Source organism: Trichechus manatus, unplaced genomic scaffold (assembly GCF_000243295.1).
Source record: "Trichechus manatus latirostris isolate Lorelei unplaced genomic scaffold, TriManLat1.0 scaffold00083, whole genome shotgun sequence".
Classification (NCBI taxonomy): Eukaryota; Metazoa; Chordata; class Mammalia; order Sirenia; family Trichechidae; genus Trichechus; species Trichechus manatus.
Window position 1 is genome coordinate 4,719,185 of NW_004444019.1, and position 23,903 is coordinate 4,743,087.

The 23,903-nt window shown below is 35.9% G+C and overlaps 1 pseudogene; it reads right to left on the reverse strand.

The window, feature by feature from the left end:
• Positions 1 to 1,639: 1,639 nt before the first annotated feature.
• On the reverse strand, positions 1,640 to 3,095 carry LOC101341846 (macrophage metalloelastase pseudogene; annotated as a pseudogene).
• Between the last annotated feature and the right edge of the window lie 20,808 nt (positions 3,096 to 23,903).

Sequence of the window (23,903 nt, forward strand, 5' to 3'; positions counted from 1 at the left end):
AAAATATTTACAATATGCCCATTTACAACGTTTACTGTCCTCTTCACCTAGACTATAAGTTCTTCAACATTATGACTGGTAGGTCACTTTGGTATACTTTGCTGAATACATGCTTGTTGTTGTTGTTGGATTCTGACTCATAGCAACCCTATGTGCAACAGAATGAAACACTGTCTGGTCCGGCATCATCCTCACAGTAATTGCTAAGTTTGAGTCTATTGTTGCAGCTACTGTGCCAATCCATCTCATTGAGAGTCTTTCTGTTTTTCACTAACCACCTACTTTACCAAGCGTGATGTCCTTCTCCAGGGACTGGTCCATCCTGATAACATGTCCAAAATACATAAGACAAAATCTCTCCATCCTTACTTCTAATGAGCATTCTGGCTGTACTTCTTCCAAGATAGGTTTATTCTTTCTTCTGGCAGTCAATGGTATATTCAATATTCTTCGACAACACTATAACAGCTTTCACATGTATATAAGGCAATTGAAAATACCCTGGCTTGGGTCAGGCTTACCTTTGTCCTCAAAGTGACATCTTTGCTTTTTAACACTTTAAAGAAGTCTTTTGCAGCAGATTTTCCCAGTGCAATATGCCCTTTGATTTCTTGACTACTGCTTCTGTAGGCATTGATTGTGGATCCAAGTAAAATGAAATCCTTGACAGATTTGTTCATTGTTTTGGCAGTCCATGATATATTCAATATTTTTTGCCAACACCATAATTCAAAGGTATCAACTCTGCTTTGGTCTTCTTTATTTATTGTCTAGATTTTGCATGTGTATGATGCAATTGAAAACACCATGGCTTGGGTCAGGTGCACCTTAGTCCTTAAAGTGACTTTTTTGGTTTTTGACACTTTAAAGAGATGTTTTGCAGCAGATTTGCCCAAGACAATGTGTCATTTGATTTCTTTACTGCTGCTTTCATGGTCGTTGATTGTGGATCCAAGTAAAATGAAATCCTTGACAACTTCAATCTTTTCTCCGTTTATTATAATGTTGCTTATCGGTCCAGTTTTGAGGATTTTTGTTTTCTTATGTAGAGGTTCATCCATGCTGAAGGCTGTAGTATTTGTTTTTTGGTTTATTTGTTTTTGTTTTTTCTTTTAAAGTATTTATTTGATCAAAACACATGTATATACTTTATAATATTAATAAAGTCAACACCATCAACAGAATATAGTTACATTATTACAATTTAGTTTACTTATACAATTGTCATTTTTAAAATTCTAAGTATATTCTGTTTTTACCCTTAAAGAATTAAAATGTTATACTTGCTGAAATATTTACTTGTCATAGAAACTATTTTTTAATTGTATGTAAGAGAGTGGCAACTAGTCCCAGGGTTAACTAGTCCTAGGAACCAATTTATAAAGCATTCTCTGAAAGATATTCTCTTGGTCTTTGAAGATTTCTATTTTCAAACTCAGAGTAAAGTAAAAATTGACAATGAAATGACCATATCCTAAGGGTTTTCAAAACTGAAAATACTTATTTTTATAATTATACACTTATGGCCTCTAGATTTTACCTTCTTTTCTTATGATACATATCACTGAGTGCATAGCAAGTGTGCAATAAATACTTAAAACCTGAAGTGAATTGACAAGCATCATTAATTATACCATTTCTAACAACCAAACCCACTAATGCGTTTTGGTGTTTTGGTGACACAATTGGATTGGATGTCATATTCAAGTTAGTTAGATCCTTGGAAGAAATAGTAGTGTCTTTTAGAATAGAAGAGTGTACCAATTTTAGGCCCAATTCCTGGGAAGTTCTTGCTTATCAGTTTGGGATAACTGTGGTCCATAAATTGTCTCCTGTCATCATATCTCCAAAACTGACTATCTACGAAGAAGTTTTATAGATAAGTGGGTTAAAAACAGCTGCATCAATTTTTTTCACAGAGTCAGGGAAGCCCAGAGAATGTATGCTCTTGGGATAATTTGTTTGTCGTCTTAAATTGCTGATTACACAGTACTTGTCATTTTTAAAAAATAAAAACTTGATTTTTGGCCCTTATTTCATAAGTGGCTTGAATGACAGATGGCAAGGTTGGCCATAAGGGAGAAATTAAACTAACAACTGATCCTTGGTAACTCAGGAAACTTCCACCAGAAGAATCTGTCTTTTAAAGAAAAAGATTCTAACTCTGACAATAGTGGAAGCATCAAAACTCAAGTTGAGGTCACAGGTAGTGGATTCTGTACTGTCAGAAGGTAGCATGGGTTGGTGCTTTTCTGGACCTCCGTAAAGGGACTGGATGTCATGTACGTCATCAGTAGACAGACTAAATATGTTGGTGTCAACATAACTGTAGGTGGGGAATATTATGGCCTTTGAATCATTGGAATGTTTAAGACACAAGGAATTACCAATCTCACGAACAGCAACAAGAAACAAGTTTGTGTCTTTGGAGGTTTCAGTCCAGATTTCATCCTCATCAAAATGTGCATCTCCTCCAATACCAGCTCCAGGTGTAAAAGCATAGGCTATGACTCCACTTCTACCATCAAAAGGATCAAAGTTTCCATTAGCTCCACATGCAAAAAAAATCATAATGTCTGTCCCGCCTGCATTAATGTACCTGAATTTCAAGGGGTCACATCACTCCATACTTGAAAAGCTTTCTGGATAGCATAGTTAACATCCTCACAAGCCATGTCAGGAGTGTAATTCTGGATTCTAAGTGATATGATGTTTCTTCTACACTGGCTTCCCTGGCATTGTACTGCAATGATGAACATCAGGCAAGCCACACTGAGGGGCATGCATCATTGCCAGAGTAGATGTATCCAGTTGCCTGGTCACTTTCAGCCTCAAGAACTGCTGCATTTCCTGGATTTTATTCTCCACGAAGTTCCCATTGAATTTCATTTTCGTCATTGGAATTCTTTCATTTTCGGAAGTCATAAAAAGTTTCCAAGTATTTTTCAGCAAACACTACCTTATTTTCTTCCAGGCTTTTATCAAGGAAGAGAGGAACAGCTCCAGAAGCAGTGGCTTGCAAGACTAGAATCAATAGGAGCAACTTCATTCTAAACTTTTCCTGACTGACTTAACCCAGTTTACTCCGATCCTCTTCAGTTAAAGAGTGTAGACTTTAATCTTCATCAGTAAGTGCTTCAAGTCCTCTTTGCTTTCAGTGAGCAAGGTTGTGTCATCTGCATGTTGCAGATTGTTAATGAGTCTTCCTCCAATCCTGAGGCCACGTTCTTCTTCATGTAGCCCAGCATCTCAGAGTATATGCTCAGCATACAGACTGAATAAGTATAGTGAAAGGATACAACCCTGATGTACACCTTTCCTGACTTTAAATCATGCAGTATCTCCTTGTTGTGTTTGAATGACTGTCTCTTGGTCTTTGCAGAGGTATCATGAGCACAATTAAGTGTTGTGGATTTCCCATTCTTTGCAACGTTATCCATAATTTTTTATGATCCACACAGTTGAATGCTTTTGCATAGTCAATAAAACACAAGTAAACATCTTTCTGGTATTCTTTGATTTCAGCCAAGATTTACCTGACTTCAGCAATGATATCCCTCATGAAATGTCACCTTCTGGATTCAGCTTGAATTTCTGGCAGATCCTGTCAATGTACTGCTATAATCACTTTTGAATGATTTCAGCAAAATTTTAATTGTATGTGATATTAATGATATTGTTCAATAATTTCTGCATTCTGTTGGATCACTTGTCCTTGGAATGAGCACAAATATGTCTTCCAGTCAGTGGGCCAAGTAGCTGTCTTCCAAATTTCCTGGCATAGATGAATGAGATCTCCAGTGCTACATTCATTTGTTGAAACATCTCCATTGTTATTCCGTCAATTCCTGGAGACTTATTTTTGGCCAATGCCTTCAGTGCAGCTTGCCCTTCTTCCTTCAGTACCCATGGTTCTTGATCGTGCTACCTCCTGAAATGTTTGAACATCAACCAATTCTTTTTTGTGCAGTGACTCTGTATATTCTTTCCATCTTCTTTTGATGCTTCCTGGCTCATTCAATATTTTTCCCATAGAATCCTTCAATATTGCAACTCGATGCTTGAATTTTTTCTTCAGTTCTTTCAGCTTGAGAAATGTCAACCGTGTTCTTCACTTTTGGTCTCCTAACTCCAGGTTTTTGCACATTTCATTATAATACTTCACTTTGTTTTCTTGAGCTGCCCTTCAAAATTTTCTGGTCAGGTCTTTAACATCATTTCTTTCATTTCCTTTAGCTATTCTAGTTCGAGAGTAAGTTTCTTCTAATGTCTATTTTGGTCTTCTCTTTCTTTCCTATCTTTTTAATAACCTTATCTTTCTTCATGTATGATATTCTTAATATTATTCCACAACTAATGCTAAAAATAATATAATACAAGTCTGAAGATTCAGCTAAAGTTTAAAAAAAAAAACTAAATGCTTGAATCTGGCATTACATATGCCACAAATTCAGCTATCTCTGAATGATACAATAAAAGATGCAAAGAAATAAAGTCACACATTTTTTTCTTATGCATTTTTATATACTATATCCCTGGGTGGTTGTTTTAGTCACCTAGTGCTGCTATAACAGAAATACCACAGGTGGATGGCTCTAACAAAGACAAATTTATTCTCTCTCAGTTTAGGGGGCAAGAAATCCCAATTCAGGATGCCAGCTCCAATGTAACAGCTCCCCTCACTTCCTTCTGAGTCCTCAGAAGAATTGTCTTTGATGTCTGTAACTCCACCAACAATCTCTTCAAGGCAATCTTGGAGCCTGGTCATTGGGTGGATAAATATTTATTATGGTTATGTCCTCTGGTTTATTGACTCTTTAATCATTATATAGTGTCCTTCCTTATCCTTTGTGGTGGATTCTGCTTTAAAGTCTATTTTGTCAGAGATTAATGTTGCCACTCCTGCTCTTTTTTGAGTGTTGTTTGCTTGATATATTTTTTTCCATCCTTCAAGTTTTAGTTTGTGTCTTTAAGTCTAAGGTGTGTCTTTTGTAGGAAGCATATAGACGAATCATGTTTTTTTAATCCATTATGCCACTGTCTGTCTCTTTATCGGTTATTTACACTCAGCATAATTATTGATAGGTATGAGTTTAGTGCTGTCATTTTGATGTCTTCTTTTTTGTGTGTGTTGTTGACAGTTTATTTGTTCCACTTAATTTTCTGTGCTGAGTCGTTTTTCTTTATGTATTTTCTTTTCATCTTTTTCATTGTGGTTGATTTTGTATTTGCTGAGTCTTTATGCTTTTCTTGTTTTTTATTTTGATGTGTACGGTTGTTAGTTTCCTTTGTAGTTACCTTAATATTTACCTCTATTTTTCTAAGTTTAAACCAATCTTTTATTTCTTTATATCTCCTTGACTTCCTCTCCATATGAAAGATATATGACTACATTATTTAGTCTCCCTTTTTTGTTTTAGTATTGTCGTGTTTTACATATTGACATCTCTGTTTCCCTATTTTCAGTGTTTTAGCTTTGATTTATTTTTGTGACCTCCCTGAGTTGATACCTTGTTGTTCTGTCCTGTGTTCTAGTCTTGGGTTGTTATCTGATGTTATTGATTTTCTAACCAAAGGACTCCCTTTAGTATTCCTTGTAATTTTGTTTGGTTTTTATAAATTCCCTAAACTTCTGTTTGTCTGGAAACGTCCTAACTTAACCATCGTATTTGAGAGACAGTTTTGCTGATATATAATTCTTGGCTGGCAATGGTTTTCCTTCAAGGCTTTATATATGTCATCCCATTGCCTTCTTCCCTGCATGGTTTCTGTAGTCCAAGCTTAGTCTTATAGATTCTCCTTTGTAGATAGCTTTTCATTTATCCCTAGCCGCTCTTAAAATTCTCTCTTTATCTTTGGTTTTGGCAAGTTTGATTATAATATGTCTTGGTGACTTTCTTTAGGGATCTACCTCGTGTGAGTTTTGATTGGCTTTTTAGATAGGTATCTTCTCATCTTTCACGATATCAGGGAAGTTTTCTGCCAACAAATCTTCAACAATTCTCTCTGTATTTTCTGTTTCTCCAATCACTCATAGGTTATTCCTCTTAATAAGAGTCCCATATAATTCTCAGAGTTTCTTCATTTTTTAAAATTCTTTTATCTGATATTTCCTCAGATAAGTTTGTATCAAGTGCTATATCTTCAGCCTCATTAATTCTGACTTCCATTGCCTCAATTCTGCTCCTATGACTTTCTATTGAGTTGTCTAATTCTGATACTTTATGTTAATCTTTTGGATTTCTGTTTACTGTCTCTCTATGGATTCTTGCAGCCTGTTAAATTTGTCATTATGCTCTTGTATATGTTTCTTAAGTTCCTCTATTGCATTGTCTGTATGTTTCTTGGCTTGTTCTGTGTTTTGTCTGATATCATTCCTGGTTATCTTGAAGAGCTCTGTACATTAATCTTTTGAATTCTACCTCCGGTAATTCCAAGAAATTCTCTTCCTCTAGAAGACTTACTGATTCTTTGTTTTGGTGGCTAGCTGAAGCCATCATGGTCTGCCTCTATATGTGATTTGATATTGACTGTTGTCTCCGAACCATCAATAAGTTATTATATTTATTTATTTTATGTTGGTTTACTGTGTCCTAGCTTCTTGTTTTGTGTTGTTTTGATATGCCCAGATAGGGTGGTCCTGTGAGATAGTTTGATTATTGACATCTTTGAAGCTCTCATATCCACTCTCCAGGTGGCTAGAGTTGTTACTAGGTATGTGAGCCCAGGAGTCCATTTATTTTTCTTGTGTGGATTCAGTTCAGGTGTCCAGGTCATCAGTCATCGAGTGTGTGGTGTAGGCTCTCACCTACAGTCCTAGAAGGGCAGGGGTGACTGGAGTTGGCACAGATATCTAGCTACAGTAGGAGGTCATGGTCTGAGCAAGGCAGGAGGCTGAGAGCTGCCCCTGAGTATCTAGGAAAAAGTATGTCCCTGTTCCCTAGAACATGCAGGTAGGTGGGTTTTGCAGCCAGACTATGAGCACCCAATGCTGTTGGCTGTAAGGGCTGGGAGTCACCACTTATTCTTGTACCCCGGTCATGAGTGGCTCGGTGGAGTGAGTGGAGCCACCAGTCCCCAGGCCCCAGTTGTGGGTAGGTGAGGAATGTTCTTAATGGGCCGGGCAGTGTCAAATGTCATGAATCGGCTACTCCCACTTATAGCTGATACAGTTGAAAATTGGCTTCAGGTATATACCCTGATGTACTGTGCTAATGAGGGCCTACCCTGTTTAAATGGGCTCATACAGGTCTAGGCAAAGGTGAAAGACATTCAAAGTCCATAGACCCCTTATGCCTGTGCCTAGGCAAAGGGGCTGTGCCTGTCCTAACTTTCCAGTATCGGGGAACTGGCAGCTTATTTTTTCCTGTTTATTAGTTTGTTCCCTCTGCAGTGCCAGGAGAATGGCTCAGGGCATCTGACAAGTCCTACTTCTGGCCCAGGAGGTGCAGTAATCACTGAAGTCAGACCAGGATCTGGAGCAGAGCAGGGACAGGGCAGGTAAATGGGAGAGACGTACTTCCCAAAAGGGGAAGGTTTGATCTGCATGGTAGGTTAGATATGTGTTCTTGTCTTTCACTGATGGAGCGCTGTTTCTCGCTGGTTCTGGAGGCTTGAGCAGACTCTCTGCTGCTTGGTCTCTCTTGTTGTGGAAAACTTATCCCGAGTACCACTGCTTGCCTCACCCCTCACTCGCCAGCTGATCCAGCCTGCGGGGTGCAGGTGTCAGCCAAGTCAGGTCTGGCAACTCCTCACTGCTTCTGAACCATCTCTCCCTCACCCTGCCACTCAGTCTGATTCCTCAACTTTGTCTTTGATGTTCAGGCCTCCTAAATTGCCATATATAATTGATTCATTTGTTTTTTCAGGTCTTTGTTGTAAGAGGGACCACAGGAAGCGTCTGACTACTCCACCATCTTGGTCCTGCCTCCAGTGTTTGTTCTTTGATAACAAAACCAAAAACCAAACTCACGGCCATCAAGTTGATTCTGACTCATAGTGACCCTCTAGGACAGAGTAAAACTACCCCATAGAGTTTCTAAGGAGGTCTGGTGGGTTCAAACTTCTGACCCTTTGGTTAGCAGCCAAACTCTTAATTCTTTGATGACAGCAATTAAAATTTAAAATAGACATATTGAATATATTTCTTCATAAACATTGATCAAATGATTTTTAGAATTCTGTAAAAAAAGTGAACACAAATGCAAAAGAATTCAAACAAACCAATTAAATATCACAATTAATAAGTAATTTTTGTTATTTATTGGTAATAAAGATACTGATTTTACAAAATAATGACTAGGTAAATTTTGTATGCAATTCATTAGAATTCTAGGGAGGATTAAACAACAGGAACAATATTACTTATGTTAAGATTAGTTACCCATTTTTTGAATCTGAAACATCAATTAAATGAGAAAGCCATTGAGAAGTCTGAGTTGGTTCCTATGTTGAACAATCACTTACACTGATGAAATTTTACCTACAAATAAATACATCTGAAAAAAGATTATAATAACATTTTAAATTAACTGATACATTGTAAATGAAGAAAAGTTGGTGAAAAATTTGTACTACCACAGGTAAAACTTGAGAATAAGTTTTGTTACAAATGTTGAGTTTATTAGATAATTCAAAAAAAATGTGTTTAATGGTTTATTTCTACATTAACTTACTTTAACATTCAAGTAGTGAGAAGTTTTGAGTATAACTTCTTATTTATGAAGTATTATTCCATCTAAATCCATGTTCCTTTTGTTGTTCCTAATATTATTTATATGGCCTCCACCACATACACACCTTGGGCCTTCTCTCTCTCTCTCTTTTGTTTTCCCTCATGATCAATTTGAGCAGATGCTTATCAATGTTACTAGTCTTTTCTAAGAATCAAACTGCTTATGATTTTAGGCTGTATTTCTTTGTTTTGTATTTTGTCAATTTTTATATTTATATTCATTATTTCTTGAGTTACTTTGTTTCTCTTTTTTTTCCCCCTTGATGTCTTGATTTACATTTTAGCTCAATAATTTTTTTTTCCTTTTTTCATTTCTAATCCATGCATTTAAGAAAAGAACAATTTCTTTCAGGTGCTCTTTTGGTTACAATCAACACTCACTGAAAGAAAGGGATTTAGTTGTCTTTCAATTTAAAATATATAAAAATCTATTATATTATTTTATTTATCTGTGAATTATTTAGAAATGTGGTTTCCAGGCATGAGTGTGTTTTTTGTTTGTTTATTTACCATTGCTTACTAATATTATTAGACATAGTTTAGTGATCGTACTAACTATAATATTGATTCTTTGATATTTTTGAGAGTTCCTTTCTGAAAAAATATGCAATAAATTTTTGTAAATTCTCCTGTCTTCTTTAGGATGTATAGTCTTCAATTTTTGGATTAAGATATTTTACATATTTCTACTAGATTAAATTTATTATTATTTATGTTTTACATAGTCTATATTGTTATTAAGGAACCCTGGTGTCACAGTGGTTAAAGTGCTAGGCTGCTGTTATTAATTTTTTGCCTTCTTGGTCTATCAAGATATGAGGGATATGCATATTAAAATCTTCTGCTGTGACTATGAGTTCACAAATTTCTACCTATTAAAATATAATTACTGCTTTTGCATAATAATAGTTTGCATTATTCATGAAAAGATTTATGGTTTTGACACTATTTACTTTATGGTCCTTCCATATTTCATTTTATACAATTTTGTATATATTTAAGAGTTTTATATATTTATTTAAGATTGACGGTTTCTGCATATTCTAGTAAACATAGGATATTTTTAAGCAGTATCATATCATTCTCTGCATATAGCAAGATGAATCATGCATAATACTGCATCTAGAAGCCACTCATCTAAATATACCATCTGACAGTGATAGATGTATACATATTCAGCTGTAGCAAAAATAAATTTTACACACAGATAGGACTTTGGCAGGATCCTCGGTAGTTTGTAGTATACTGGTTGAGAGCTACTGGCATGGACACTCTAACTTTCTGTCGGCTACTTGACCCCAGAGTGCCTCCTTGTATTTATGAGATGAGAAAATTTATGATTAAGAATGTATTTTTAGAGCAAAAGATAGACTTGACCAGAATATCTAAACAAATCCAAAGGTATATATAATGAATTGAGAGAAACAGTAAATTAAGTTACAATCTTTAGCACAGATTACTTTTTTTGGCAAGAACTTTCTGAGACGTCGTTTTAATATTAGACTCACATCGTTTGTTTTAATTTAAAATATAACGCTTTATGTGAACTGTCCTCTTTAAGTTATTCTTGACAGAGTTGTGTGGTAAGTACGAACCCTTCAATGTATATGACCTTAAAAGAAAGCCAGGACCATACAAAATCACTGATAGGAATGGGAATTGCAAACAGTGGAAGCAAGAACCTATAGGTCATTCCTATCTGTTATTCAGCATGGTAGATGTATTTGCTTACTCGATGACAATTTTCTCCACTTCTTTCCTACTAAAAGAACTCATTTTTTTTTTCAGGTAACAGGTGGATGCCTCTTAATGTCATAGAAGTTAGATCTGTTATTAGTCCCAGGGAATCATCACTGATTTAAACCTGTGTGGGTAATTCTATTCCACTGGGCAATGTGACCTAAGGAAATTACTTTCTTTCTTTTATTTTTTTCCTTTGGTAGCTTTCTAGAAAGATTTTCTTCCCTATTAAAAAAGAGTGACCTGAAGAAGGCTATATTCCTCTGGAGACAGTTTCTTCCTGTAGGGAGACTGGTATGTGTATTGATGCCTGGAAGACGTCTTGCAAATATGAAGTGGCAAACATGAGCTCTCATTTGATCTTTAAAACAACATTCTGAAATAGACATTAATATATTATCAGAAGAGGAAATTGAGATACAAATAAATATAACTTGACAAAGATGATTAAGTATTGATGATGATTGAGTCAGTATTTAAACCTGGTCAGTTTGGTTTAGGAGTCTAGGATTTATCCACTATATGGCATTATCTCTTTAAAAATAAAAACTCCATGGAAAATACATAACATTTCCTCCTAACATTTTAATCCAGTACAATCCTACAAATGTACTATGAACATTACAGAGTAAAATACAATAAGCCTCATTTTAATAACTGTATACTGTTTGATAATCTACTACTGAAATTTAAATATTTAAAGCTTTCATAAAAATGTATATCTGGTATATCTTTTCTTATCGGCAGGTAGCAATTCACTTCACTGTATTGATTTTTCTGTAGTTCAGAGTGGGCTGGAAGAATAAGAACATGGTGGAGTAGCTGAAAGGTTTGGTATAGACTATGGAGTGTCTTATACTACTCAACTTTACACAAATTATTAAATATGAATTTTGATGAGAAGAGTCATGTAATCCCATAATCAAAATTCTAGGTTTTTTTTTTTTTCCTTTAAGGAAAGACTGACATATATGCAAGCACATCTAACATTTACTGATTCACTAAGTCTTTATAGTGTTCTGATGGAAGAAAGAGGCAAAATGAATTCTAAAAAAAAAGTTGCTGCTGAGTGGATTCCAACTCATGGTGACCCCATGTGTTATCAGGTAGAACTGCTTCATAGAGTTTTCATGACTGTAATATTTATGGAAGCAGATTACCAAGACTTTCTTCTGTGATGATGCTGAGTGGGTTTGAATTGCCAACTTTAAGTTAGTAGATGAGCACAAACTGTTATGCTACTCTATGGTGAAAACTACATTTGGTCATTATCGATGTTCCTACTTGTCTCCCTTATCGGAAATATTCAACAGTGTCAGAAAAATTATGCAAAATAAGGTTGACACCATTTATATATTCGCTTATATTAATATGAAGTAATAGGATATGAATGTTATAGGATTATATTTGGTACATTTTCCTAGGGAACAAAGCAGAAAGATCATTTTAGACTGACTTTGAAATTATTTATTTCATTAAATACTTTCATAACCAGATTCTCTCTGTGACCTGTCTTGCTCTGGTCTAATACTTCAGGTTTTCATCCCATTGCCTGGTGCCTCAGTCTGTCGTCTATGTACAGGCTATAACTGAATTACATGCTTCACTTTGATATTTCATATTTGTCTCTGAACCCTTTCTATAGGAGTAACCTATTTTTTATGCTCAGCTAACTCAAAGTTAAGAAAGAATCCCTCCTGAGCTCATTTCAAGCCTGGGGGGACACACAGTATACTCAATGTTCAGGGCACTGACCTGACTCAGGGAAAGAAGAGTTAGAGGCAGGACAGTATTCTCTGAGTCTAAAAGGACAAAATAAATTATCTGTAACGTCTTATTTAACACTGGAATATATACTTATTATCAGACATATTGCAGGCTATTTCAGGGCAGCCTATGGATTTTGCATGGAATTAAAAAAAAAAAAGCAGGAAGACAATGCTACATTATGTGAACTGAATTACTTTGATTAAATTTCCCATCCAGTTGTCATGACAACCCTCATATTTTCCATAATGTGTAGACTATTAAGTGTTGAACTAGATGTGCTTTTAAAAAAAGGATACTAACATTCAGGGAAACATTTTCCATTAGAAGTCTTTGAAAGGACCACAGGATTATTATCTTTCAACAAACAACCTGTTATCCTTATGCTATTCCTTTGGATCACAAAATGGGTGATAAAAGCACAAAAAACACCCTATAATTTCAGAGTTTAATGATATTTTCCAGAAATGTCAGGTCCTTCAGCCATCAGCAGATGCTTGAGTTCTGTCAATGGAATCCATGACAGCTGTTGTCCAGCTAATGTTAAATATTTCTAGTGACTATTAATTCACCATTTTACAGGGAAATTTCTTCAGAGTATGGAAATTATGAGTATTAAAACATTTTCCCCAAGCCTTTCTTCCTTTGCCTTCCATAAGTTTTTCTTTCTTTTGTATTTAAATGTTTGACATCTTTTCCAAATCACGGCCCTAAAAATAATTAAAGCCAGCTTATATTTGACCTGAGTCCTCTAATTTTTGGATTAAATAATATAATTTTCCAACAACTATTATCCTCATCATTGTAAATTTTTATTCTATTATGATACTTTCTAGTGAATGAAGTAACCAGGTTTGCCTAGATCAAAGTTTAGAAAACACTCATCCTTCCCATTATTCCACAGTTTATTAATTCAGAAATATAAAGTTTATAATCATTTATAAAAATAGTCCCTTGATTTTCAATACAAGTTTGGCTATAAAAGAAGGGGCCTCTTTGGACTACGTAGGCATTTATAAATCCAATAAATTTCTCTTATAATGTAAAAATTTTATTTACACAGGCCAATCAGTAAGGTATTTTAAAGCTTACATTTCTCTTTCAGTCGCTCAATTCCTCCTGAAGTCGAAATAGGTAACAAACATGTCAAATGAGTGATCAATACATAGTATTTTTTAAAAGAGCAAAGAGGATCTGTGCAATTCCATTTTGTTCATGAAGAATTATCAAATAAACCTATCTGAAGTGGCCTTTATTTTCCCTTAAATTTATCCAGTTTTCAAAATCAATTCAGCCAATATTTATTGACCCTCAACCATGTGCTAGCAACTATACTACAATCAGAGAAGCAAAGATGAATAATCTACTCTATTATGTAAGAAGGGACACACATATAAACAAATATCAGTAGTGTGATAGGTTAATTGAGCATTATGCAGAAAGGTCCATTGTTCAAGAGAGAATACTGAAACTATTCCAGACCTGATGAAACCAGAGCTGATTAATAAGGGATAAGGAAGTATTTGTCCAGCATAGGTGGAAGCATTCCTCAGAGGGGAAAGATGAGATGGTAAGATGTAGATGTGTGACAGTAAGGTGTCTGCAAAGAAATATAAACTAGCAAGCGTTTTCAAACATAAATCTAGGTAGAACAGAGCAGAGATAGGTACGTGCCAAGTCACAATGGACCTTGACTGATTTGTTCCAACATTTGAACTTCATCTGGTGCCATGATTCATTGACTTTTAAATACATTGGTCATGGTGATGTACTTTGTCTTGTGGTGCTTATCAGTATTGTTTTCTTAATTAGCTGGAAAAGTATTAAAGGTAAGGCCTTACATTTAACTTATTATAACATGATTTAACAAGTTCAGAAGACATTTAATTATACACCTGACTCTGTATGGTTTTTTTTTTAGAAGAAGTAATCTGATGTGTCTTTCAAAAACCATGTTTTTTATGATCAGCCAACTCTTTTGTTCTCACATTCTGATTATTTTATATTAGGTAAATCCTAAAGACGTGTGTAATTGCCTGAATGCAAAACATTGGCTACTTTTAAATCTTTTCTGTGCAAAAAGACGTTTGGATTCCACTGCTAGGAGAGAGTTTTGAATTCTTCGGTATATCTGTGAGAGAAAGGTTGACATCTGATATATCATATACTAATTGTTGAGAAGAGCAAGGGAAGATAACAGTCATACTTCTATGTGAGTAATCGTTCGCATAATTTCACCCATAAAGCATACACCTCTAGTGGGCCCACTCTGTTGAGTGATTTTATGTATCTGTGAACTAACTCATATCTACATAGAATTACTGAATCATTATTTTTTGTGACAGTTCACACTTCAGAAGACAAAGCTATGTCCTGGCACAAGGTGAATGAGATGCTGCCTAGTCAAAACAAGCCAGAATACAAGGGAGAAAACAGACATCACTTATGAGCAATAAATTACAACAATACTTGCTGCTAAATCCTGAAAGTCTTTTATGATGCTCTTTACTAGCTATGTTAGACACACAGAAAATAGAAATGAATTTCAATGCATTAAATTATGGCCAATTTTGTTGACAGAAAATTCAAGTAGTTGTGGAAAAAGTACCAAGACAAGATTCTGTTCTAGCTCCTTTGACATTGGAGAGACTGTTGTTGTGTTAGCTGCTGTCAAGTCGGCCTCCAACTCATGACGACCCCACGTGCTACAAAGTAGTACTGCCCCATAGGATTTTCTTGGCTGCAATCTTTATTGAAGCAGTTTGCCAAGCCTTTCTTTGGCAGAGCCACTGGGTGAGTTCAGACAGTCAATTTTTAGATTAGCAGCCTATCGCAAACCACTTTTTTGTCTTGAAGAACTCAGATTCCATGTTTATCAAATGATACTATAGGTATATCGAAATCAGGCAAATCCCAGCTGTGCTGTGAATAGTTTTATATTTTTTCCATATTATATTTTAAAATAATGTAGCAGTAGTCCTTATTTGACACACCCAACTAGTTAATTTTGCTGATCTACGTGCAGAGTTAATGTGGTCAAAGTTCTGATTTCATTCTCCATGGGGACCTTTTAACCTCACACAGACATTTTCTATCCTAAAGCAGTAAATTACATCCATAATCCTAGCCAGCTGTATGTCAAATGACTACTGCTCATCACAATGGAAACTAGGTAAGATTCAAACTATCCCCACTTATGGAAAGACAACATATGGCACAGCTTCCTACTTAATCCGGGTCATCATTATAATACTCTAAGTGAATGAAAATGTACTTTTGATATTACGAGCTAAAACATATTTTTAGTAATTTTACCTTTATTGTATTGGCTTTTCAGATTGTTTTATTAAAGAGTAATACATATGTGCTTGCATCACACATTTATTATGTCATCTCATATGGTGAACTATTTTCTGTAATTTGTTATTTAAATACACTTCTCATTTTATCACATTAAAGCTTTTCTGAACTTCTTACATAAGTTTGTGCTAGATTTCTTGAATCACATACCTATGTAAACACAAAAAATGATTTATAAAATATTTTCAGACATCTTTACCCTCATGCATAATGAATTGCCTCATCAGTAAAAAGACATTTTGTCTACCTTTTCATCAGAAAAGAATCATCAAAGAATATTGAAATAAAGTTTATGCCTAAAATATGTCCCATTTCCTCATCATTTTTATACAAAATATACATTTTTAAAATCACCCGAGGAAAAGCTTCTATCTCACGAATGTTAATCATAACACTTTACATTCTTATTGTCCCATAAGAAAAAGATGTGTATAGTAGCGTGTTTCAGCCACCAACTCGCTCTGTTAATTTTAAAGAAGGCTGAGGTGCCTAAATTTGAATTATATCTTACTCTCCAAATTATTATGAATTCCTCATTAGTAGTATACATAATCATATTTATAAATGTTCCATTGGGGAGATTATTAAATTATGTGTAACAAGGTAAAATTAAATAGAAAAGAGATCTTCATCCCTTACTTTTTGTTAGATTTTATATAAATTACAATCCTTACACAATAATTTAGTGAACCATTGTTTTAATTTTCTCTGGATTACACTACGGTTTCTCTGCATAACAATAATTTTTATCAAAAAACACATAATTTTTATCCTTTCTCTTTTAAAGATGTTCTCCTTAAAAAAGAAGACAAAATTCTTGAAAGCCTTCTATTAATTTTCAAATTTTATTCTCAACTCTATCTAACGTAATTTCAGATTTAGGTTCTTCTTTGTTTGGATTTGTAAACAAATTCTCTCTGATCCAAGAATAAGAGAGTTGGGTAGAAGGGTCTTTCAAATAGTATTTGTAATTTTAATCGTGGTCGTATCAGCTAGTAAGTCCCTTGATCACTCCCTATTGGATTTTAAAAACTGTAACAAAGTGTTTGTGTCAGTCAGTTTATGCTAGGTTACAAAAACCTGACAAACATAAATAAAAGACCCAAAATGTTAATGGCTTACAACAACTAATGTATCATTCACCTTTGTCTTAACCTGGGCCTATTGTGCCACCTGGCACATAGTAGGCTATCTATATCCATATTTCCATCTCTTTTTCTTTCTATATATCTATTATATCTCCAGAATAAATAGTTGTATTTTGCTAGTCATATGAATTATGGAAAAATACATTCAGAAAAGCAAAAATGTCTTCAAAATAAATATAATAGTACTACAATACTACTACTGACAATAATAAAAGACCAAAAGTAATTGTGGTGTAGTCAATTGATTTAATATGGTCCTTCTAGCCATGGTCTTGTAATTCTCACAAAATGGCTGAGTGGAACTATGCAAGTAAAGGGCTTGTGGTGCACCAAGTCTATACTAGCCTGGAGAATGAACTCAAGGGCATTCCTTCAGGTTTTGCTTCAGTATTCCAGAGATCCTCAGTCTTGTGGAGCTATTATAACAAAAGGAATTTCCAGCTTCTATGATTATTATGACATTGGCAATCAAATGCTTCTATCCAGAAATGTTATATTTCACTTCTGCTCACATTTGATGGAGCAAAACATGCCTGACCTCAAGATCAACAAAACGTAATTCCCAATGGCCCGGAAGCAGTAGGAATTATTTGTGGCAACACTATTGCCTATCACAGTATTTCTTTTATGTAATTCACAACAAAATATGTGAACAAATTCTCTGTTCACGAAGAGATAAAATACCCTCTCATTGTGACTCTCATAAAACTATGATATTTCCTAAAAACACTTGTACTTTTTTTTTGGTCACATGCTTTCTCTTGTCCTTAATATCATGCTAGCATTTTAAGCCTGACTGAGGTCAGCTTTGGTTTTCTTTCAAGTTTGACAGCCTTCTGTTCTGCTTCCCAGCCATAGACCATGGTGTTCAAAATTTAAACATTAGACACCATTTTGAATATAAACATTTTTCTTTCATAAGTTCACTGGTTACATATTCAGACTGACAATGATTTCCAAAAGAGTTACTAGATGAAAGACAAAGATGTCATCATTTTATCATTATTTGTATGAAGTATCTCACAGGTTCTCATATTCTAAACGTGATAATTTAGATCAGGAATTGGCAAACTACTGCCTGAGGACCGAATCTTGTCCATTGTCTTTTTTTTTACATCCTAAGAGTCAAGAATTTTTTTTTCATTTTCAAGGGTTTGTAAAACAACAACAATATGTGTCAGAAACATCACTTAGCCCACAAAACCAAAAACATTTCCTCTCTGGCCCTAGTCAGTAACAAGTTTGCATATTTATCCCTGATTTAGATAACATGTCAGAATCATGAACAAGAACAATCTAATAGCTAATTTTAATTTATTATTATATTTTATGAAAAAATATGGAAAATATATTTAAGTTGTCATTTTATAAATGTTTGGATTAATTTTTAGAGTTTAAATCTATATAAATGTTAAGCAATATCCTTCACTTTGGTTGCATGAGTTATTTCAAGTGGATATTAGAAATATAACTCTCCTTAAAAGTATGAAATGAATTTATAGTATAATTGATTTTTAAAAATATATATACAATATTAGGATTTTTCAAAAAAATATTAATAAGTAAAGGTAAATAAGTTTCATGTGTTCTAAGGCTGTATGGTATTTCTCATCACATTTGTCTCACCAACAAATATAACCGAGTAAGTGAGTTAAACAAACAATAAATTTAAAGCGTAATAAGTTTTGCCAGGGCTCAAATATGCCACTAGATGGAGCATTTAACACTTCAGAGAGCTCTTGATGAAAACTCATGTTTTTTTGTTTTTGTTTTTTTTTCTCTTTTCAATAGATTGTAAAGGGGAAAATATTAACAAAGTTTGACTCTTCCCCAAAAAATTCGCCTAATATTTTACAACAAATTCATCTAAACACTGGTAATTTTATACTTAAAATTTATTTTCTAGACTACCAAAAATACAGGTAAGTTAGTGTTTTGAGAGACGAAACTTTATCAAAAGAAAAATTGCAATGCTACTCTAAATTGACTTGCCAGTGGTATTCTTAATTTCCTCTGATTTGACTTATTGTCTTAGTTATCTAGTGCTGCTATAACACAAATACCACAAGTGGATGGTTTTAACGAAGAGAAGTTTATTTCCTCACAGTCAAAGTAGGCTAAAAGTCCAAATTCAGGGTGTCTGTGCCAGGGGAAGTCTTTCTCTCTCTGTCAGCCTTCTCATCAGTGTTCCCCTGCACTAGGAGCTTCTCAGCGCAGGAACCCCTGTCCAAAGGACTTGCTCTGCTCCTGGCACTGCTTTCTTGTTGGTATGAGTTCCTCCTGTCTCACTGCTCACTTCTTTTATATCTCAAAAGATTGCCTCAGGACACAATCCAGTCTTGTAGATCCAGTCCTGCCTTACTAACACACAACTGCTACCCATCCTCCCTCATTAACATCATAGAGGCAGGATTTACAACATTCAGGAAAATCACACAGTACCAGGAATCATGGCCCAGCCAAACTGATATACACATTTTGGGGGGGACATAATTCAAACCATGACACACATGTTCCAATATAAATGCCTTTTGTGAGGTTTTGCGAAGAAATCCTGCTGTTACTAACATCAGAAAATGGCAACTACTACCAATCATAATGAAGTCTGTGTGGGTTGGCACTGGTGAGAGGGATAAAGAGAAAGAAGAAGAAAAAGAGAAACTGTTGTGTATGTCAATGAAAAGGAAACAACAGTGGATGTTGCGCTGTCCTTGAAAGGCTGGGAAAATAAGAATGATGTATCAAAGAGTTCTTCCATATGCCTGGGACTGAGAAAGTCAAGCAGAGGAGTAGTGAGAGTCCTGAGGTACAAAGTCAGCCTGTTGGCTCAAGCCACAGTGTTGGACAAAACCATGTGTTGCATCATTTATAAGGCTTCGGTTTTAACCTGTTTCCTTTCAGTCTGAGAAACAACATATACTTTTAGAAGGCTAAATAAGACTCAAATTTCTGAAAGCTGGCTTTTGGCCAGGTTAATTTATGCATCTCCAAACTTATGCTTCACCAACTTCCTAAAAACCCATCATTTAGCCCTGGTCCAATGTGCAGCTGTTTAAATGAGGTTGAGAGCAATTTTGCCACATGATACTGATATCAGTTAAAAGCTGAGTATTAACTGAATGGGAAATCATCAGCTGAGTTTGTCTGCTGTGTTGCTGTGTTCCCCCAAATTCTAATGTATCCGACTGACAGAGAGGTCCAGCTTATTGGCCTATAAAGTGAAATTCAGATCTATTGACTATTACAGACACACATGTACTTGAGGGAAAACATTTAAAGTAGAACAAGAATTAGATTTTCCCACCTGGAAAAAAGCCAAGGAAATTCTGAATGAAGACTTTCAGGCAAGGCAGGATGCAAAACTGCCAAATGTGAAAATGATTACAAATGGCAGCTTATGTGGAAAGCACTAACCAGAAAGGATTTCTAGGTTCAGGTCTATGTTCATGACAACCTGACTCCACCCCAATCAAATAGCATCCCAGACCAAGAAATGGTAATTGCTTCCATACTTATTTGTGAATAATAATAATAATAAACATTCAAAAAGAATATTTTTTACCCAAAGTCTGACTTTGAAGAATTTTTTGGAAAAGATTGTTTTAAAATAAACTGTATTTGATGTATGGTAGACGTTTATACCCAAAACCAAACCCATTGGCATTGAGTTGATTCCAACTCCTAGTGACCCTATAGGACAGAGTAGAACTGCCCTGTAGGGTTTCCAAAGAGCAGCTGGTGGATTTGAACTGCTGACCTTTTGGTTAACAGCCATAGCTCTTAACCATTGTACCCCAAGGCTCCGGTAGACATTTATAAAGGCACTTTAACATTTATTTAAGAAATAATTATATTTACGAGCAATTATATTTAAGCAAATATAATTACATTTTTTTCAACTGAACTTTTTTGAAATCTGTTGTGTGGCGTGCTCATATCATCAAGTATTGAAATTATATTCAAGTTTTACAAATGGTATCAGCTACTTTACAGGACAGCATCATAATGGATTCACATGTCTTGAGATAGCCATTACATTCTTCTTTTAAATTTGTTGATTCAGACTAATCATCATGAGAAAATGATAATGAAAAAAGAAAAAAAAAAACTGTTTTAACTAGAAACGTATACATAGAAACTGGCCTTTATGAAAAGATTGATGATTATAGAGCTCAGAAAAAATTGATATCTTCTCTGTAGATGAATACAGTGCTCTAAAAACCCCTTCCTGTTGCTGTAGTTGACCTCAAGTCAATTCCAATCCCATGTGTGCAGAGTAGAACTGCTCTATAGAGTTTTCAAGGTTGAGACCTTTCAGAAGAAGATAGCCAGGCCTGTCTTCAGAGGTGCCTCTGAGTGGGTGCTAAGCACTAATCCTTCAGCTAGTAGTCCAGTACTTAAATTTTGCACAACCTAGAAACTCCAGCACTGGGTATTTACTAATACTGTCAACTGACTTTTTACATTATTGATCTGGTGATGACAAAGCAATTCATTAACTGATCAGATTACGGTCAAATAAATTTAGGTCAGAGATAAAACTCATTGCATTATTTTAATTTAGATATTAGTATGAATTTTCCAATTGGAAGAGTCTTTTGCTTATAAAAGTTAGATGGACGTATTTGGAAAAGCAAGCATTTGGAAGCCAAACAATCTTAGTTGAAATCTTGGCTCTCTTCCTGGCTACTTGACATAAAATCCACATAAACTTCCTAACTCTATCCCTTACATGTGTAAAATAGAGATAAATATATCATCTCACAGGTTTATGGGGTTTACATGAGATGATGAATTACTGTAAAAATGATGTGGCATCAGACCTCATCTAACTTCAGGGGGAAGAAAGAGAATCAAGATCATCGTCAGCCTAAGGGTGATTCCTATGAGGCGTAGGTCAAACATACCTCTACCCTCCAACCTTATAACCAATTCTGACACCAGCCGTCCCTCCCGCATCACTCTCTACTTCTCTGCTGGATTTGATAATTCCTTGCAATGACCACACAGAACTCACAGACTATGCTCACGATTATTGCGTTTATTAGGAAGTAACAGGTTACAATCGATCAGGGTCTACTTGGAAGTAACAGAAACAACTCAGGATACAGTTCTTCGATCAGGACAACTTCTTTTTGGTTGTTTTCACATTACCCTCAGTCTTGGCCTGGGCCTCCATTCTTGGCCTCTGCCCCCACTCAGGCCTGGTCTCTGCCCTGCTCAAGCAAGTGTTAAAAAGCTTGTTAACTCCTCTCATAAGTGCCTGGAGGCACCCCACTCCACCAAGAATCTTCCTGCCTGAAGTCACACAGCTCTCTTTCTCAGTGGGTCAGCAAGCCTAGCCTGCCAGTACCAAGCCACTGCTGTCTTGTGCCACAGCCACCTTGTGCCATCTTCAGTATTATAGCTTTTTCTGTCTCCTGGGTCTAGGGTATTCTCAGTGCAGGGACCCTGGGTCCAAAGGATGCATTCTACTCCTGGCTCTTCTTCTTGATGGTCATAAGGTCTCACTTCAACCTCTAGGATTGTTTCCATTTAAGCCTAACAGGATGACAAACTAACCAATCCCCTACAAATGTTCCATGCACTTTATTTGCATAGCCCCCCCCCACAAGGGTTCCATGAGTATTATTTGCATTATTAGCAGGGTGTCCAGTCTTCTTGGTGGGCCACAATCACCTTTACATAGTCCCACTCAATCTTTTTATGGAAGTTACAAGACCATGGCTATAAGGGCCATATTAAAGCAATGTACTGCACCACAATTACTTTTGACCTTTTATTATTGTCAGTGGTACTATCATAATATTATTATTTTTATTTTGAAAACATTTTTGGTTTTCTGAATGTATTTTTGTATAATAATAATAATAATAAATTTTTGTATATGGCTAGAAAAATACAACCAACATCATAGAGCCACCAGCCTGCCGTGGCCCTGGGTCTGCCCTGCCCTCATCCACTGGCTCCTGCCAACCTGCCATTTTTCTTTTTGTCATCTTTTCTCTCTTTTCGTTCTCCCTCCCACTTTACCTCATAAACCACTTCCCCTCCCTTCCCACCTGCCCCCAGATCAGCCCCACCCCCACTTGCTGGCCTGCACCTTGCCGCCATTTTTTTCTCTTTTTTCCTTTCTCTGACCCACTTAGCCCCATACAACACCTTCCCCCCTTCCTGCAGGCCCATGCCATGCCACCACGGATAGAATGCCACCAGAACACTGGCCCGCTACTGCCCCAGGTTCATCTTGTCCCCATGCGCCATCACCCTTTGCACCATTTTTTTTTCTTTTTTTCCTTTTCTTTCTTTCTTTTCTTTCTCCCTCCCACTTAGCCCTGTATGCCACTTCCCTCCCATTCCTTCTGGCTCCTGGGTCTACCCACCACCTCCCATTGTACCATCCGTTTTCATTCTTTTCTTTTCTTTCTCCTGCCCTCTTAGCCCCATAAGCCACCTTTTCTCCCTTCCCTCCAGCCCCCGCTGCACTGCTGTGGCTAAAGTGCTGCCAATGCTTAGGCCTGCTGCTGCACCAGGTCCGCATAGCCCCTCTCCTCCTGCTACTCGACAAACTGCTGAAGAGTGGGAAGTGAGCCTGTATCAATACCCATCCAAAACACTCACACATCTGGCGAGGGGTTGTGAAGGCTCTGACACCACCAAACCAACATCAGTAGTCAGACAGCACCCACCCAGTCATCAGCCACCTCACTTCGCCAAACCAGTGTATAATGAAGCAGGCGTGGCTTGCCTTCTGCTACCCTGCCCATCTGGGCAACATGGTAAGAGCTATCGTATCCACAGATGAGAAAGCAGCAAAGCACACATGGTCTGCCTGCCCTGACTTATCAAAACAAAACAAAAAAGCAGGAAGAAATGAACATACATACAATCAATAAACATAGAAAATAATATCTTAATGTCTCAGCTTAATAGGATTCATTCATCTATGTCAAGAAATTTGGAAGACAGCTACCTGGCCAACTGACTGGAAGAGATCCATATTTGTGCCCATTGCAAAGAAAAGTGATCCAAAAAATAAATAAAAAAGTGAAAATTATCAAACCAATATCATAAATATCACATACAAGTAAAACTTTGCTGAAGATCATTCAAAAGCAGTTGCAGCAGTAAATCGACAGGGAACTGCCAGAAAT